Source organism: Tachypleus tridentatus, unplaced genomic scaffold (genome assembly GCF_004210375.1).
Source record: "Tachypleus tridentatus isolate NWPU-2018 unplaced genomic scaffold, ASM421037v1 Hic_cluster_2, whole genome shotgun sequence".
Classification (NCBI taxonomy): Eukaryota; Metazoa; Arthropoda; class Merostomata; order Xiphosura; family Limulidae; genus Tachypleus; species Tachypleus tridentatus.
This window is the reverse complement of record NW_027467782.1, coordinates 15,769,548-15,787,663: the sequence shown is the minus strand read 5'-3', so window position 1 is coordinate 15,787,663 and position 18,116 is coordinate 15,769,548. Positions and strand designations below refer to the sequence as shown.

Sequence of the window (18,116 nt, the reverse complement as noted above, 5' to 3'; positions counted from 1 at the left end):
CCTCCGAAACAGTGTTTACTGTATTGTGTTGGACAATTCACGACATTACCGCAGATTATTTATGTCGTAAAGATTAAATGTCAGAATAGATAATACTATTATTTTATTTTATCTCAAGAACATAGAGGGGGGATTCCAGACGTGTAGTTTCCAGAGACACTTGTTGATTGTTTGTTTTTGAATTTCGCGCAAAGCTGCACGAGAGTTATCTAAGTTAGCCGTCCCTAATTTAGTTGTGTAAGACTAGAGGGAAGGCAGCTAGTCATTATCACGCACCACCAACTCTTGGGCTACTCTTTTACCAAAGAATAATGGGATTGACTGTAACATTATAACGCCCCCATTAGTGAAAGGGCGTGCATGTTTGGTGTGACGGGGGATTCGAACCCGCGACCCTCAAATGAGGAGTCGAGCGCCCTAGCTACTCGGTCATGATGAACCGAATCGTGTTGAAGCGAACCAGTTGCACCCTACCTCAACTAAAGGCTCTAACGTCAAGCACTGTGTAAAACCGTACATAGTTTGTGAACTGAGCTATAAATGTACAAAATCTCTTATACTCAAGTATGTGCATTTGTGAAACAAAATTGATGAGAATTTCATACTTTTCTCAGTTTCCAGTCTAGTTATACTAATATTTCCATTCAGGTAGTTCGCTGAACATTGTTCAAATATTGTCTTAATGTATACGGGTTCTTTTCTGAAGAGCTAGGACTGAGAAACTTATTTTTAAAATTTTATTCTGTGTTGGTACGAAACACACAGCTAATCTCGTGTTTAATGTGCTGATGAACAAGAAAGAGAAAAAACAAAAGTTTTATCTTTATAAAAAAATAAATAAATATTAACGTTAACGTGCAATAAGTTGTATTAAATCGAGTCATTAGGTGTAATTATTCAGCTGGTTCACAGCTCGACTTTCAATGGCACTTTTATTCTCGAAAATGCTATGTTGAAAACACGCGAAAAGTATTTGATACTAGTTCTTCTGTACCAACCAAATAAGATGTATTACATAAATACAAACTATACAGGCAGTTGTGAGTACATACAAAATTCCCTCGGTGGACAGAACGATACAGTTCTGTCTCACACGCTATCATTTTCAGCATACTGCAATAAGTTAAGACTTTTGTGTAAATAAAGATACGATACTAATACTCGGGAAGAATTCGGGTTTAGGTAGTCGAGAATTTGAAGCTCAGAATGTTAGTAGCCGAAACAGAATATTCTTTAAGATAATTCATATGTGTGTACATTGATACATCTTAATGAAAGGACTAAAATACATATGTGCATTTAATGATACTTCAAGAATCCAGTTCCATACACAGGAGCCCTATGGATACCAGCGGCGTGAACAGGATTTCCATATGCATAGGCAGTCGTAACATGAGCCTTCACTACAGTAAGCGACAACACCTGGTTGGCTGGAGGCCACAACGGCTTCAGCAGGAGCACTAGCGGCGGTTCCTGGTTCGTTGGTCTTAACCACAGCACAGAAACCAGCACCATCAACAACGTACTCAACTCTGCGGTAACGACCGTCGATGTCAGTCAGACTGTAGGCTCCAAGTTTGTTTCCGTATCCGTCTCCAGCCTCCCAACGGCCATTGGTGGCCCCGAGTGGGTCAACAATGTCGTAGTTGAAGGCGTAATTACCAAAGTCCTGTAATATTTGAAATTGTGTTTAAAAAATTTAGAAGCAATCGATAAACATTTGCCTTCATTCATTTTCATTCGAATCGAGTTAACTCAATTAGCTATCCTAAAATTTCATGTGTGCTTATACTAAACATTGGTGGGTGAATATGTTATGTAATTCAACTTATTACCTTTAGCTGAATTTCATTCGTTAAATATATTGCTATTACTCTTTATGGCAAAAAATACGTCACTTTATAGGATAAAATATTATTTATATCCTGGCGGCGAGAACTGACACTAGAACTGCCTGCTAAACCATGGTACAGACCAGTGATGTCGAGAAACCCACTTGTTGAGATTTTTTTTTTCGAGCCGTTTTGCATATAAATTTCATGGTACAGACCACCACGAACGACAACTAGCAAGGCGAAAAAGGTGGCAATCTGAAAAATAAATCCATTAAAGCATAAAAATATTACGTAAAAAGCTATATGTATTTGCATACGTCATCTTATAAATAAATACAATAATGAGAAACTGTTATCATCTGTTTTGTTTGCTTTAAAAGCTCTGAAAATGGAGCAACTGTCTAGTAATATAAGAAAATGATCGAAAGATAATCAAGTAATTTTATTAAAAACTAAAAAATCAGAATTTCAAGTTTTATTATGTTTATTCTATTTATATTTTTATTCTTATCCTATGCCAGGTATAAAAAACCTTCAACAATAAAGTTATGCGAGATACTTCGTGAACAATAATGTTATGTATATCCAGTGTTCAATATGAATAATACACCAAACTTAGCTAATACGTTAGTTCACGGGCTTGTAATTTATTATAACTAATAATTGTCAACGTGAAAATACGGTTCCTTACCTTAACGATCATGTTGCTACTGTCGTGTTTTGTGGACCACTTGGACTGTTCCTCAGTTTTGTCTACTTTTATACATGTGGTGGTGTTATCATGATCCAGTAAAATCAATGATTGTGAGACATTCTGAATTTAAAAAGTCAATCTAGAACACTGAGAATAAAAGCAACACACACAAAGTTGAATGTGAAGCACTGTGTTGTTCATAACAAAAATCAAGATTATTCCTTTCTTGGTGTGCATAGCAAGGTGTAAACATGTATTCTGAAGACATCTGTGTACTATTCGTTTTCTGTAGAATTCTTGTAGGATTTAAAACCACGTGGAAATGAAAATAGGATTTCACAGTAGCTTGTTTTCAAGATTTCGAATTAAAGCTACACGTGATCACATACGATTATATGCACAAAGCCGTCCTGAGTTTCGAAGTCAAAAGGAAGCCAGCCATTCAACATCATCTAAAATCATTTCTTGAATTATTATTTGCTGATTTAATAGCTGGATTTAACTGTTACTCTTATAATCTACCCACGGTTCCAAAGTGCTAAAAATGCTTTAATCTTGCTAATAATTGCTTGCTATTAAACACACAGCTACACACTGGGCTATCTATTTTATGTCCATCGTGAGCATCGAAACTAGATATTTAGTGCTATAAGGTCTTAGACGTGCTGCCAAGCCACCAAGGTCGGGAGGCAATTCTTTAAATAAGCTATGAACAACATTTTTGTTATCAATGAAAACGTACAATATTTTTACATGTCAGCTTCATGTAGTTATGGTAAATCACTGCAGTTTATACACAATTTTTTAATTACTATTTTTGGTATTTATTTCAAGACCTTCTTGTATTCCAAGTGCTGCGCAGTTACATTATCGACATTCTGACGATCAAAAATGTCACCGGAAGTTTCACTGAATCGTTTAACAATGTTGATTATGCCAGTTAAGTTTCGCATCTCAGATATTATTTGATGGTGATAAGAAGGAATGCCAACAACAATATAATTTTAAAATAACTTACAAAATAAAATGAAAAGTAACGTCAAACAGTATAGAGATCAAAAGAAAGTAAAGATCAAATTATTTCAAACCTTCACATAATTTCCAGATTTTTCGAGGGCTAAACAAATAGGCGGTTGAGCTGAAAATCATGGCTAGGTGTCAACTAATAATAATAATATTTCAATTCATCATGCGTGCCATTTTTCCGCTGAAACGCGGATTTCCGCGGTTTTCAAACGGCCAACGATCACCCACGAGATTCGTGTAAATTCGAGGAGAAAATATGAGCGATTTGGGGGCCGGGTAGGTGGTTTTTGAGGAGAAATCGTATTTTTTCAATGTTTATTGCAGAAAAAAAAAATCTGACCGCCATCATGGAGGCAGTCTCGTGGTCTGGTATCGTGTGCATACCAGACGATAAAATATTCTCTACGCTCCAAAGAAACAGCGATTGAAATGTTTTAAAGGAAAGATGTTCATTTTGATCCTGTATACAAGAGAATGTGTAAGGACATTAGATCAGCAGCTTCAAAGTATACCTCAAAGCTGAGGGAGAATCAGAAGAAAAGGGCAGAAAGGCTTGAGGCCTATGGTTCTGTGAAATCTGGCCCAGCCACCTTGGCTAAAGAAAAAAGTCCAGAAAGCCGCAGAGGCACAGAGAGCTGCCCATTCAGAGAAGGAGAGAAAAAATCTCGGAAGAGAGCACTGGAAACCCTTGTCTCGAAAAAGAGGAAAGTAGCCAAAGGAAATTAAGTGATTTGAAATTTCACTGTAATTTATGCAGCAGAGCAGAAGTTGATATCAGTGACTGAAAAACATTTTATTATTATCTGCAGCATACAGTGCCAGTGGTTTATTTTAAAGCATATCATTAATTTTATTTTGAAGCAATGTCAAAGCTTTCCTTGATTTGCTGTTTCAGTTTGTATTGTGAAAGAATGAAAAATATACTGATATTGAGGTACCAGTAATTTACTGACAAGATTGTATAGATGAACAAGTTTTACTGTAGGTAGTCATGTAGAGTAATTTTAAGTAATTTGAAATTTTAATGGAATACATGTAGCAGAGCAGTAGTTGTTGATGTCAGTGACTGTACAAAATTTAATTTCTGAGGCATATCACTGATATCAGGAGTTTAATATTGAACCATATCAGTAGTTGAATTTTTAAGCAATGTCATAGCTTTCCTTCATATGCTGTTTTAGTTTGTATTGTCAATTTGTGAAAGAATGGAAAATTCACTGACATTAAGGTACCAGTAGTATAATGACAAGATTGCATAGATGAACAATTTGAACTGTAGGTAGTCATGATTGGTCAAAAGAGTAATTTTATGGGATTTGAAATTTTAATGGAATATATGCAGCAGAGTAGTAGTTATTGGCAATGACTGTAAAACATTTAATTGGCAGCATACCAGTAGTTGATGATGATGATGTTATTGATGACAAAAAGGATAATAATGAAATGATTTGTATTTGAAATATTTACTGAGTTAATTTTGGCTTTATTAACTCATATTATTAATATATTTTGATTTAGAAAAAAATTAAACTGAATAAATAGCAAATAAACAATCTTAAATTTCATTTGTTTACTTTTTATTTTATTTGTTAATTTTAGATATTTTGATATATCTTCCAAAAAATGAATGCAAATTAAAAGAATAAATCAGTCTGCTAAAAACTGTAAATGAAAGTTATAGTCTTTATTAGTTTGATTTAGTCTTTTAATTTCCTTTTGCTATTTTATATGATATACATTGTGTGCTTTTCCAACATTGCAATGTCAAAAAACATAAAGAAATTATGTCCAAGATTGCACCAAATCACACCAAATAGCATCCATTTTTTTAAAATTTCCTGGGAGGCATGCCGGAAATGATTAGTGAACCCCCCTAGTCAGGCGCGGCTGCGCCGCGCTATGGCGCCTTTGGCGCCAGGCTATATACCTTTTCCTCTTTTTTTCATAAATGTCATTGGCATGCCTGATTCATAAAATAACATAATTTAGGTTGAAAAGAAATATAAATTCTGACAACGAGATGGGTAGATAGTTTTGCTTTAATCAAAACAATTATTAAGGTATAAAGTACTTCAATTAAAAACATCTGTTATTGCACTCGTGAAGGAAGTAACACTGGTAAACATGTTTTGAATTTAAATTATTAAAGCTTTCTTCCACGTTTTTTGTTTTTTTTTGCAAACATTTTGCCACTGCTAAACTGCATGGTTAACTTTGATCAATAAGTGAATTTTAATCCACAGATGGAACGTGGTGCATCAACAGCATAGCCTAGAAATAATAGTGTATGGCAGATGTTTTGTTTTTCAACAGTTAGACAATAGTCACGAGGTCATATGTTTCGTGTTCTATTCGGTAGGGGCGACCTTATGATAATTGACAAAACCATGAAGGATATATTATTGTTTCGTGTACGTTGGGTTGGGCCCGTTTTTGCACAAGGTTTCTCGCAAAGACGATAATTAACTTTTGTTTTCGTATCGTATCCGTCGATTCTGTGACCTCAGCTTCCATATTGTTTTAAGAGGTCTGGTCGTCATGTAGCCAAGGATTTATGTAAATGTGTACTGACTTTCAAATGGAATTTCAAATAAGAAAGAGACTGAGACTGATTCTTCCAACTTTCTTTTCTTGGAAGTTTTTCTTTTTAATATATAACTTCAAAATATTGTTAATCACATTTAACAACCTGTCAATATAACAGGACTTTAACGGAGTTTAGTTGAAAATTATAACAGCATTCCATGGGAGTTAGCGTATATAGTAGCACTCTACAAGTGTGTGTGTTGTTTTTTTTTCTTATAGCAAAGCCACATCGGGCTATTTGCTGAGTCCAACGAGGGGAATCGAACCCGTAAATTATTACATTGTTATAATAGTTGTATAAGATAATCGTTCTATAGTTGAAACAATAATATAGAGAAAATGTTATTTTTACACTTGTCTACGGAATTCACTTTTGTTTAGTAACTTGCCTGTCGTATGAACAATCTATGAAGATTAATCTACAGTCACTGTTAATTTATAACGACTATTGTTACCAGTATGTGAAGATTGTGTGACCAGAAGTCTAGCGTATTGAGTTTTACTTGATATATTACGAAGTATTTATTCTGAATATTCAGTAAAAATTATAACTTTATAAAATACAATTATTTGAATGTTTGGTAACTAGTTTTCTTTATTTAAAAAAAATTAATTCGTATTGTAGTGTGCATTGTGTGACCCATCCTTTATGCTCTACAATTCTTCTTAAGGAGTAACCTTTATATTAAAATGTGCCATGTGTTATCTACTTGCTATTTAAAAATAACGCTTAACGGTATATACTGTCGTTATTAGTACTTTGTTTGTTTTGGAATTTCGCACAAAGCTACTCGAGGGCTATCTGTGCTAGCCGTCCCTAATTTAGCAGTGTAAGACTAGAGGGAAAGCAGCTAGTCATCATCACCCACCGCCAACTCTTGGGCTACTTTTTTACAAACGAAAAGTGGGATTGACCGTCACATTATAATGCCCCACGGCTGGGAGGGCGAGCATGTTTGGCGCGACTCCGCGACCCTCAGGTTACGAAGCGCACGCCTTAACGCGCTAGGCCATGCCAGGCCCCGTTATTAGTACTCTAATCTTAGAATCGTTAATTTGTTTGAGTTGTCCTAAAAATAAATCTGTTGCTGACATTGTTAAAAAAAAAAAAGTGATGGAAAATCCATTCCAATTCAGTTTAGAAATGCTGAAAATTTCTATATCAAATGTTTCAAAATATGTTATACACGCATATTTAAACATTTAAACATATTACATATTATCTCTTTTAATGTTGTTACTTGTCTTTTTTTATTTTGATGTCTCAGTTTTGGCATTATTTACAATATTATAATGTTCAAAAACAGAACTGTTAAGAGTTGAAATCAAACAAAATAATATTTTATTTAAATCTTTAACTTGCTAGTAGGAGTTTTTGCTCTAGATAAAGTAAATAGTTTAGACTTCTTACACTTAAAATAACTACGTTGAAACAGATAACAATACAATTATTATACAATGTCAAACAAAAAAAGCAGTTAGTAATATTTAAATCGACAGCAAGGCAAATATTTGTTTAGTATATGTGTTTTGTTATAGCAAAGCTACATCTGGCTATCTGCTGAGTCCACCGAGGGAAATCCAACCCCTTATTTTAGGGTTGTAAATCCGAAGAGTTACCTCTCTCCCAACAGATGACACAGATGATTAAAAACAGTCACTTTAATTTTTCTGATGTTTAAATCAATGGGAAAAACAATTTGCTTGGTAGACAAGAGAAGTCACTTGTTTTTACCATTCTCACAACAATAAGATAGTGTGTTGTCTGTCTGTCAGTCAGTAGACACTAAAATAACGTCACGTAAGGGACGTTTAACGTTGCAATTTGCGCTGTCATGAAGTACAACTTGCGCATGACACGAATCACAAGAAGAATTATAGACTCTGCATGCTGCAACACAGCATGATATATGTACTTTGAAAGCAAGAAATAAAAATATTTATTATTTTAATTTTGGTTTTATTTATTTCTGAAACAGAACACTTTAGGGAACACTGCGTGTATATATATAACTGCGTGGCTGTATTTTGCGAGCGCAGTTTTCTGTTCATTTCACACGCTTTACATCTAAGTCAGAAGTATAAATGCATTTCAGGTTTTAAAATCAAAGTGGTGCTTATTTTAGCATCTCTGATTCACGTCTGAAATGCTAGTGTATTTTTGAAACTGAAATAATTTATAAACGACACATTTTGTACAATTTCATTTTGAAGTGATATAGGGGACCAAAGACAAGGAATGAAATTCACTCTGTTAAATGTTAGAAGTAAGGTTTTCCCAGTCATCTTTTTTTATCCATGAATCATTTTTTCAGAATAACACCTGATTAAGTTGAGCAGTTTTGGTTGTTAAGTGTTTATTTGGGTATTTTCTATACTTTGTCGATGTGTCTTTTTATTTTGCCTTGTTCTGTAAGAACCACGATCTGGTGGCTAGGACACTCGACTAATTCTTTGGGTCGCGGGTTTGAATACTGTAACAAAACATGTTCCCTCTTTCAACTGTGAGGTCGTTATAAGTGACGGGCAATCTAATTATTCGTTGGTAAATGCTGGATGGTGTTGACTAGCTTTCTAGAGTATTACTTCAAACTTAAAAACTTCTAGCGTTTATAGCAGTCGAATAATGTCCCTCCAGTGACACAGTGGGGTGTGCGGACTCACATAACCAGAAATCAAGTTTCGATACCCGTGGTGGAGAGAGCACAGACATTGTACTTAATTTTAAACATCACCTTCGAGAAGTTTTACGCGAAAATTGACAAATAAAACCTGTAAGCTTACATATTTTAATTTGTAATTAAGCTCCACAGTGGGGTAAAGGTAACTTCACGGAATTACAAGACTGAAAATGAAGGGTCCAATTCTCGTGGCGGGCAGAGTGCAGATAACCTATTATACAAATTTGTACACAACCAAAAAAAAATTGTTTTCATGTTGGTTGTTTTTAATATTCGCGCAAAACTAAGGGTTGCCTGCACTAATTGTTCCTAACTTTGTATTCTCAAGATGGCTGGTATAGATATTAAAACTTTAATTAAAATAAAATACAGAACAACGTTTCGATCTTCTTAGATCATCTTCAGGTTAACAAAAAGATGGCGTAAAAGATAACCTGAAGATGATCTAAGAAGACCGAAACTTTATCCTGTAGTTTGTTTTAATTAAAGTTTTAATACCCATACCAGCTGTTTTGAGAATATGTTTCTACTTCAAGTAGGTTTGTCGTTATAACGAATTACTGTCCCTAACTTTGAAATTATGGGATAAAAGAAAAGCAGTTAGTCGACAGCATCCACTGCAACTCTTGGGCAACTCTCATTTGATTGAATGTGGAGTGAAATTTATATTAAATATTTTGCGGAAAAATGACGAGAAATGTAACTCGCAGATTCGCAGTCGGGCAGCCTAACCATTGGGCCACGTTCAATCTAATTATTTTGAATTTAAAAACTAAATGAGTGATCATACTGAGGTGTGAAAAGTATCGTTTTAAATTCACATTGCCATATAACGTTAAATATTAACTTCACTTCTTTACCAGCAGAAATAGGAATTATTAAGAATATGAAGTTTTCATTTCATTTGTGTTTTAAAGTGCAAAACTGGCCAACGAGCGCCTTATACTGTGACCGATGCAAGGATCGAACTCCAGTTTTCTGTGTTATAATTCCTCCAGCTATTACCTGTTAATTGTTAAGCTTTACGAGACTTATGTTAAGAAAATGGGGGTGACAGCACCCCGCTAGTACAGCGGTATGTCTACGGATTTACAACATTAAAATTAGGGGTTAGATTCCTTTCGGTGGGCTCAGCGGATAGCCCAACGTGGCTTTGCTATAAGAAAACACACACAGGTGACATTATTTTTAAAGAATCTATATAAATGTAATAGTGCTTATTTGTTGTATATCTAATTAATCTATTCGCAGTGTGAATAGATATTCCCCAAATTTATTATGAACGTTTATTGAGTCTCTGCTGTGGTATAAACAAACTTTCAATTTTGCGTTTTACTGTTTTTTCGTTTTTTCACCACTACTTCGGAGTTTTGTTGGATTCATGCAGATATACCTGCAAATTTGCGTTTCGCATTTTTGGGTTTTGCAGTTTTTATGGGTGATTTTACGTTTAATATCATTACTTTGTCTCTGTTGATAGATCGTCTCCAAATTTGACATAATGGTTTGGTGTGTTCATGCAAAGATACTTGCAGATTTGCGGTTTACATGTTTGTTTTTTTGACAATTACATATAAGGGGACCATCTTTTCATGTCCTAAGATAACCTTTCATGAATTACAAATCTGCATAACTTTCGTCCAGTTTAACGGTACGCCAGGCAAAGTATTCATGATGAAACTTTGTAGAATGGACGGCAACTGCCTGTTGTAGAGAAATAAGTGTAGGGGACGATATTTAGAAAGACAGAAGGCTTTGGAAACATTGTCCTCTGCACTCGTTTCTCCACAACTGTTGCCGTCCATTCTACAAAGGTACGCCACCTAGTTGTTAATAAAGACTGTAGCAAGTATACAAATAACACATTGAATATATTTCAATTTTTACTTTATTAGTAATTGTTATACGCTCTTATTGTATCAATTTTTCTTTCAATTTAGAGAATATTTATTAATGGTTATTAAAGATGTACATTTTAAACCACGAGTCACAAACGTTTTTGGATAAATGCAAAATGTACAAATAATTCATTTAATTTGTTTGTTTTTGAATTTCGCTGAAAGCTACACGAGGGTTATCTACGCAAGCCGACCCTAATTTAGCAATGTAAGACTAGAGGGAAGGTAGCTAGTCATCACACCCACCACCAACTCTGGGGCTACTCCTTTACAAAACAGTGAGATTGACACTCACATTATAACGCCTCTACGGCTGAAAGAGCGAAAATGTTTGGTGTGACGGGGATCCGGAAGTTCATTTGAATACTGACTCGTTTCCAAGATATTCATCACCAACGAAGCACCATTTTGCCAAAACTATGTGCATGAAAGTAATTTACCTGTGTTCATTTATCTAACTTAAAGGTAGAGGTTTAGGTTTCACTGTTCATGACCAAATGGTTAGGGCGTTTAACTCGTAATCTGAAGGTCGCGGGTTCGAGACCCCATCACACTGGACAAATTTGCCCTTTCAGACGTAGGGGCGTTATATGTAACGGTCACTTCCACTATTCGTAGGTAAACGAGTGGCATCAGAGTTGGCGGTGATGACTATTATTGTAAAGTTTATTCATTGTTAAAATACATTTTGGGTGATATCTGTGATGCACCAACCGTAAATATCTAATGCAATGTTTTAACACTGTAAGCCTTCAAGCTCACCAATACGCCAGGGTTGGAAGAACATTTTTTGGATAATATTCAAGGTTCTGTTTTCAATGATCTAAAAGAAAGAAACTCGCACAAACGAACATAAATATGTAAGTAACATTTTAGTTATTCGTCGTATTAAATGAACATCCAACTGCAACGCCCCCTACAGTTCTGTACCCGTTCATACTCTTGTCCCTGAGGCATGCTTACAGCAACGGTCACTTGCAAACTCTCTCCTTCTTAAACTGAAGATGATCTAGGAAGGTCGAAACGTTGTTCTTTCCTTATCAATAAAAGTGTTAATACCCATACCAGCTGTTCTGAGATACAAAGTACAGATTAATTTTACAAAGTATCTTTATTATTTTTCAAATATGTACAATTTCTAAAACATATAAAGTAATACAGGAAAGATATTTAATTTAATTACACGGATAGCATAAAAGTTACTACTGAATGCAGTACCTCACATTCCTTTTCATTCAGTACAGTGCGAAATTCTCATGCTGATCCTCAGTCTTGTAAAGTTTATGATATGAGATAATTTGTGAAAGAAGCCAAAATATAGAAGAGAATGAAAATGATGCTGCTGTAAATGAAAATTTTTCTAACATTTGGGAGTGTGAATGAAGAACAATTTCTCAAGTTGCTGACATTAAGGAAAGAACTGTACGGTTGCACTGATGATGTAGATGCTGAAAAAAAAAAAAACAAAACTAGATTAACAGAAACTGTTTCAGCAAAACAACGAAATCTTTGAACAAAATGTTACAGATGTCTAATCTTTGATTAAAAATATTCTGTAATAATTTCCATTTCATCAAAGCTAACCAAGCACCCGGGTGTTAATAACCATTATCACATGGATTCTTTTTTTGTCTCCAAATAATAGATCAGTCCGATACTAATTCACTTTACACAATTATATTGCCGTTCTTGAAATAAATTCAGTTATACCAAATAGTTGTAATTGGATTGCTGATTAACCACAATGTAACGTGTAAAATAACATTTGCGAGTTTTAAGTTATTGAAATTAATTACCTGAACGTACTTAAAAAAAAAAAAAAAAAAACAGACACTACAAGCCAACCATCCAGTCAGCAGGGCCCGCTACTTACAGTGTTTTGTATGTGTGTTTGAAAATAATAACTGTATTCACTCTCCCACAGTATGGAGCTTGTTTAGTGGAATTTTCAAACTTAGATCTTTCGATTTCACATCTCGTCACACTAACGTTTTGGCCATGACCGACTCACAATGTATTGCATAAACTATAAGAATATTTAAAATTATCTTACCGATTTTATGTGTCAGACTTCTTTCCATTTCGGGTTTCGTTATAAGTATCTCTGCTGTTTGAACAAGGGAATACCCACCGTTGTACCATATGTTTATTTTTATTTTTAGGAAGGTAACTATATATTCATGTAGTTGACTGTTTATCATGGTTGTTATTGGAACACAGTCAACAGTGGCTGACTGAGTTGTTGAATATCCAGATTGTAAAATATTTTCATGTTTTCTATTTCTCTATAGCTGCTTTCTAATTCTTCACTGGACTGAAAACTGCCTTTTATAGAAAGTTGAAACGTGAGTATTTGGTCTCTCGCAATCGTACGGTTCTTCGGCTTGATGGATTTCAGCTTTTGTTCCAAATGTAAATGAATCTTCATGAAGTGAACAGAAACTGTTGCGCAACAAGCTTTCTTCATAAAAGAACAACTTATATTTTTCATTTTCCTGTGGTTGACTAACCGTGGTTATTTCTCTGAAGTTTTCAAATTCTGCTTCTTCGACTAGATCATCTATCTCTTCGCCTTCTTCTACCTCTGTACCGTAGCTTTCATTTTCTTCATATCTTCCAGTGCAGCTATAAAATAAATTAGTAAAAGTATTTTGTTTGTTTGTTTGTAATTAAGGTCAAAGCTACACAATGAGCTACCTGTGTTGTGCCCATCACGAATATCGTAACCCGTATTTTGGCGTTTTGAGCTTTCAGACGTACTACTGAGTCACTTGGGGCATGAGACTAATATTACGTATGTAAAAATAATTTAGTAAAATCAACAACAGCTAAACAAAACAAAAAAGATGAAATAACTATAAATGTAAATGTACATTTATTAATGTAAGTTTTTTAATACATGGAAATCTAATTTTGTCCATAATGCATATTGTTATTTTTTTTCCCTTTGATATAAACATGTGGAAAATTAAAGAAGTGACTGCTTTTAATCATATATGTCCCCTGTGGGACAGAGGTAAGTCTTTGGATCCACAACGGTGAGATCAGGGGTTCCATTACTCTCGGTGGATACAGCAGATAGCCCGATGTGGATTTGTTATAAGAAAAACATGTACACACGCACACATAATCATGGGCCCAGCATGGCCAAGTGGTTACGGCACTCGACTTATAATCTTAGGGACGCGGGTTTGAATCCCCGTCACACCACACATGCTCGCCCCTTTTAGACGTGAGGGCGTTATAATGTTACGGCCAATCCCACTGTTCATTAATAAAAGAGTAATCCAAAAGTGGCGGTGGATGGTGATTGCTAGCTGCCTTCCCTCTAGTCTTACACTGCTAAATTAGGGACGGCTAGCGCAGATAGCCCTCGAGTAGCTTTGCGCGAAATTAAAAACAATACAAAAAAAAACATATAATAATGTAAATAAATGGCCCGGTATGGCCAAGTGGGTTAAGGCGTTCCACTCGTAACCTGAAGGCTGCACCAAACATGCTCGCCCTTTCATCCGTAGGGGCGTTATTATGTAAGGGTAAATCCAACTATTCTTTACCTACTAGGTAAAAGAGTAGCCTAAGAGTTGGCGGTGGGTGTTGTTGACTATCTGGCTTCCCTTTAGTGTTACACTGCTAAATGAGAGACAGCTAGCGCAGATTGCCCATGAGTAGCTTTGAGCGAAATTAAAAACAAACAAACAAACAAAACAAATGTATAAAAATATGAAAAAAAAACGAAATTTAAATATATTAGTGTTATTGAAAGATGTTGGTCAGGTCATCTATTAATTCCTCATATTATTGCTTTCTTTAATATGTTAACAAAATTTTATAAAGTGTATTGGTCTGCTCCAAAAACGTTAGTACAGTACCACCACCACATTAACACAGCAAACTTATAGACCCAGAAATTAGATAAACCGAGCACGGTAATTTCATTCGAAAAAGAAAATAAGAATACCTTAATGCTATTACTGATGTTTCCTTTAAGCTTGTATCAGACAAGATATGCAGAGGTGTAACAAGAAATGACTGTTGCATTTAATACAAAATACTGTTTCACGTAATTACAATAATAAAATCTTTTTTTATAGTTATCATCGTCCAATGTTTTCTAATTACTCTTGCAGTAATATTTTGTATTAAATTATTCAACTATGCGATAAACTTTGAATTGTGAAAATAAATGTTAATGTATAATAATAACAAGAAAGGCATAATTAAGCAATAGGGTTATCTCGCAAATGAAGGCTTAGGGAGTATCTACGCACTTTAGATCACATAAAAAACCACATACCAAGATGGAATCAAACACAAAACAATTTTCGTAACTTTCTCCTCGTATATTTCCCTATTTTTCCCATATTTAAATAAAATTATAGTAAATTGCTCAAAGTAATCGCCTTTCACAAGATTTTATTTTCAATGATAAAAGTAAAGTTCTGTTGTCACAGTAATACCGAATTGTAATACTATTACAACAATATCTTACAGAGACGTTTAAACAAACCCTGAACAATGTTGTTTATTTAGTAACGAATAATCGAATGTTCATATTTAAAAACTTTAAACAATACTTTCTTTCACGTGCTAATGACGTAACTGAAATCAACAATATTTAAGTGAGAAGAGGAAAAATTAGAAAAAATACAAACACACAGTTGGATATTTGTTAATGTAAGGTGTTTTGTTTTTATAAAGATTGTTTATTTTTTTTAATTTCGCACAAAGCTACTCGAGGGCTGACTATCTGCGCTAGTCGTTCCTAATTTAGTAATGTACGATTAGAGGGAAGGCAGCTAGTTATCACCACCTACCGCCAACTCTTTACCAACGAATAGTGGGATTGACCGCCATTATAACACCCCCACGGCTCAAAGAGCGAGCATGTTTGGCGTGACGGAGATGCGAACCCGCGACCATCAGATTACGAGTCACACGCCTTAACACGCTTGGCCTTGCCGGGCCTTTCTGATAAAGACAATTTTATACGATTTATATTGTTTTTGCCAGTTATTTCTACTCTATGAAGGTCCGGCATGGCCAAGCGAGTTAAGGCGTGCAACTCGCATCCCCGTCGCGTCAAACATGCTCGCCCTTTCAGCGTGGGGGCGTTATAATTTTACGATCAATCCCACTATTCGTTGGCAAAAGAGTAGCCCAAGAGTTGGCGGTGGATGGTGATGACTAGCTGCCTTCCGTCTGGTATTACACTGGTAAATTAGGGACGGCTAGTGCAGATAGCCCTCGAATAGCTTTGCGCGAAATAAGAAAAACAAACAAACAAACAAACAATCTACTCTGAAAAATCAAAGAAGTGATTATGCTTAACCATGTGTTCAACTTATGAGAAAGAGCTTCGAAATGCTCTTTCAGTATTGTTGGAAAACGTCTGTTAGTTTCTCTGACACAAAATGTGTTATTCTTTATATCGAATTTGTTAAACTGATCCAGCATTTTTGACGAGCACGCTATATCTGGTGTATTAGATAATCTACGCTTGTAATTAAACTGCATAGATTGGAAAACTCTAGTCATCAGTGTTAGTTAGGCCTGTTGTAGTTTATAATACTATATTCTTTATTTAGTCCACTAGAGCTAACAAATAATATGAAGTGTTTAATAGCATTTCAACCATTTGTTGTCCGTCACATCCATTGCCGACGGCAGATTTCTTGCTAAAAAAGAACTTACTTATCAGAGCGGCCCTGCATGACCAGGTAAGTTAAGGCGTTTGACTCGTATTCCGAGGGTTGCGGGTTCGAATCCCGGTCGCACCGGACATGCTCGCCCTTTCAGCCATGGGCGCATTATAATGTGACGGTCAATCCCACTATTCGCTGGTAAAAGAGTTGGCGGTGGGTGGTAATGACTAGCTGCCTTCCCTCTAGTCTTACACTTCTAAATTGGAGACGGCTAGCGCAGATAGCCCTCGAGTAGCTTTGCGTGAAATTCAAAACAAACATACAATTCGATGTCGTTTAAGCATATGAAGATACAGTGAAGGGAAACCTTACAATAACCAAATATTTTCTACATTGGCTAAGAATGTTGAAAACTACTGTATCCTTTAAGTTCCATTAATATAATATGAGATCTTCACGATTCTAATAACACAATATATCGATCTAGCTTTACTGCGTTGTTCTTATATTATAGGAGTTGGAATGTCATATTCTTTATTACAATTCCACCTTTCTTACCTGGTCCCGGCATGGCCAAGTGGATTAAGGCGTTCGATTCATAATTCGAGTAATGCTCTCCCTTTCAGCATGGGGCGCTATAAACTTACGGTCAATCCCACTATTCGTTGGTAAAAAAGTAGCCCAAGAGTTGGCGGTGGGTGGTGATGACTAGCTGCCTTCCCTTTAATCTTACACTACTAAATTATGGACGGCTAGCGCAGATAGCCCTCTTGCAGCTTTACGTAAAATTCAAAAACAAACAATCAAAACCTCTCTCACCCAATGTTTTCTTTTAGTTATTTTTTTTAGTTAATATTTTCTTTTATTAGCTGTCATAAAATGGTACAACGGGAAACATGTAGGCCTACAATGCTAAAAATCAAGTATACATAGCTGTGGTTGGCACAGCAGAAATAATCCATTGCACAGATTTGTTCTTGACACCAAACAAATTTATTAGTCCGTCTATTTTATAAAAAAAAACTTAAAATTATAAACTTTCTTAGAAACTATTGTCTTTTTGTATGATTTTTATAAGAAAAAATCACATTCAATAAAAAACCTTTTAAATTTTATTTTGGCTCTTTCCTTTCTTTTTGAAGTTGTAAAATAAATTAAGAAAATATTTTGGTAACTTGAGACCTGTATTGATGTAGAATTTGTGGTAGCATATCATTATTGATGTTTTATTTATTCGGAAAGAAAATAGGCTATTTTTATCTGAAAGTGTTTGATTTTTTTATTATATTAAATTAACTTTCATGATAAATATTATTACTCAAGTATTAACATTTAGAAGTTTCATCACAAAAGTGCCTGAAGGTGTCACACATGAATAATCGGATAAGTTAAGGTATGATTAGTTTTTAAACTTTATGTATTCTTTTCTTGAGTTATGATTAGACTTCTGACTCGATATTTGCAGGTCACGGGCTCGAATCCCGCCACCAAAAATGCTCGCGTTTTCAATCGTGGGGGAGATATAACGTGACAGCCAGTTGAAATACACCATAGCTCATTGTGTGGCTTTGTGCTTAATAACAAACAACAAAAAATCAATGGACTGAACCCCGCTATATTACCAGACACTGAGTGAAAGTTTCCCAAATTTAAAAAAAAAATTGATTACAAAAAATCACAAGAATTAAAGTTTAATTTAGATATTAAATCTAAATATTTAGATAGATAAATCTATCAGCCCACGGCTGAAA

The 18,116-nt window shown here is 35.0% G+C and overlaps 1 protein-coding gene, 1 long non-coding RNA gene and 1 pseudogene across 5 annotated transcripts in view; 1 reads left to right on the top strand and 2 right to left on the bottom strand.

The window, feature by feature from the left end:
- LOC143242788 (uncharacterized) overlaps positions 1 to 18,116 on the top strand; it is a 43,537-nt gene that overhangs the window by 12,876 nt on the left and 12,545 nt on the right. The gene's annotated exons all lie outside the window — the stretch shown is intronic.
- On the bottom strand, positions 1,063 to 1,690 carry LOC143243232 (adult-specific rigid cuticular protein 15.7 pseudogene; annotated as a pseudogene).
- LOC143242792 (uncharacterized) lies at positions 1,878 to 2,610 on the bottom strand. Its single transcript, XR_013023249.1, has 2 exons — positions 2,527 to 2,610; positions 1,878 to 2,090 (listed from the first exon to the last, which is right to left on the bottom strand). It is a non-coding gene; the product is annotated as an uncharacterized LOC143242792 (long non-coding RNA).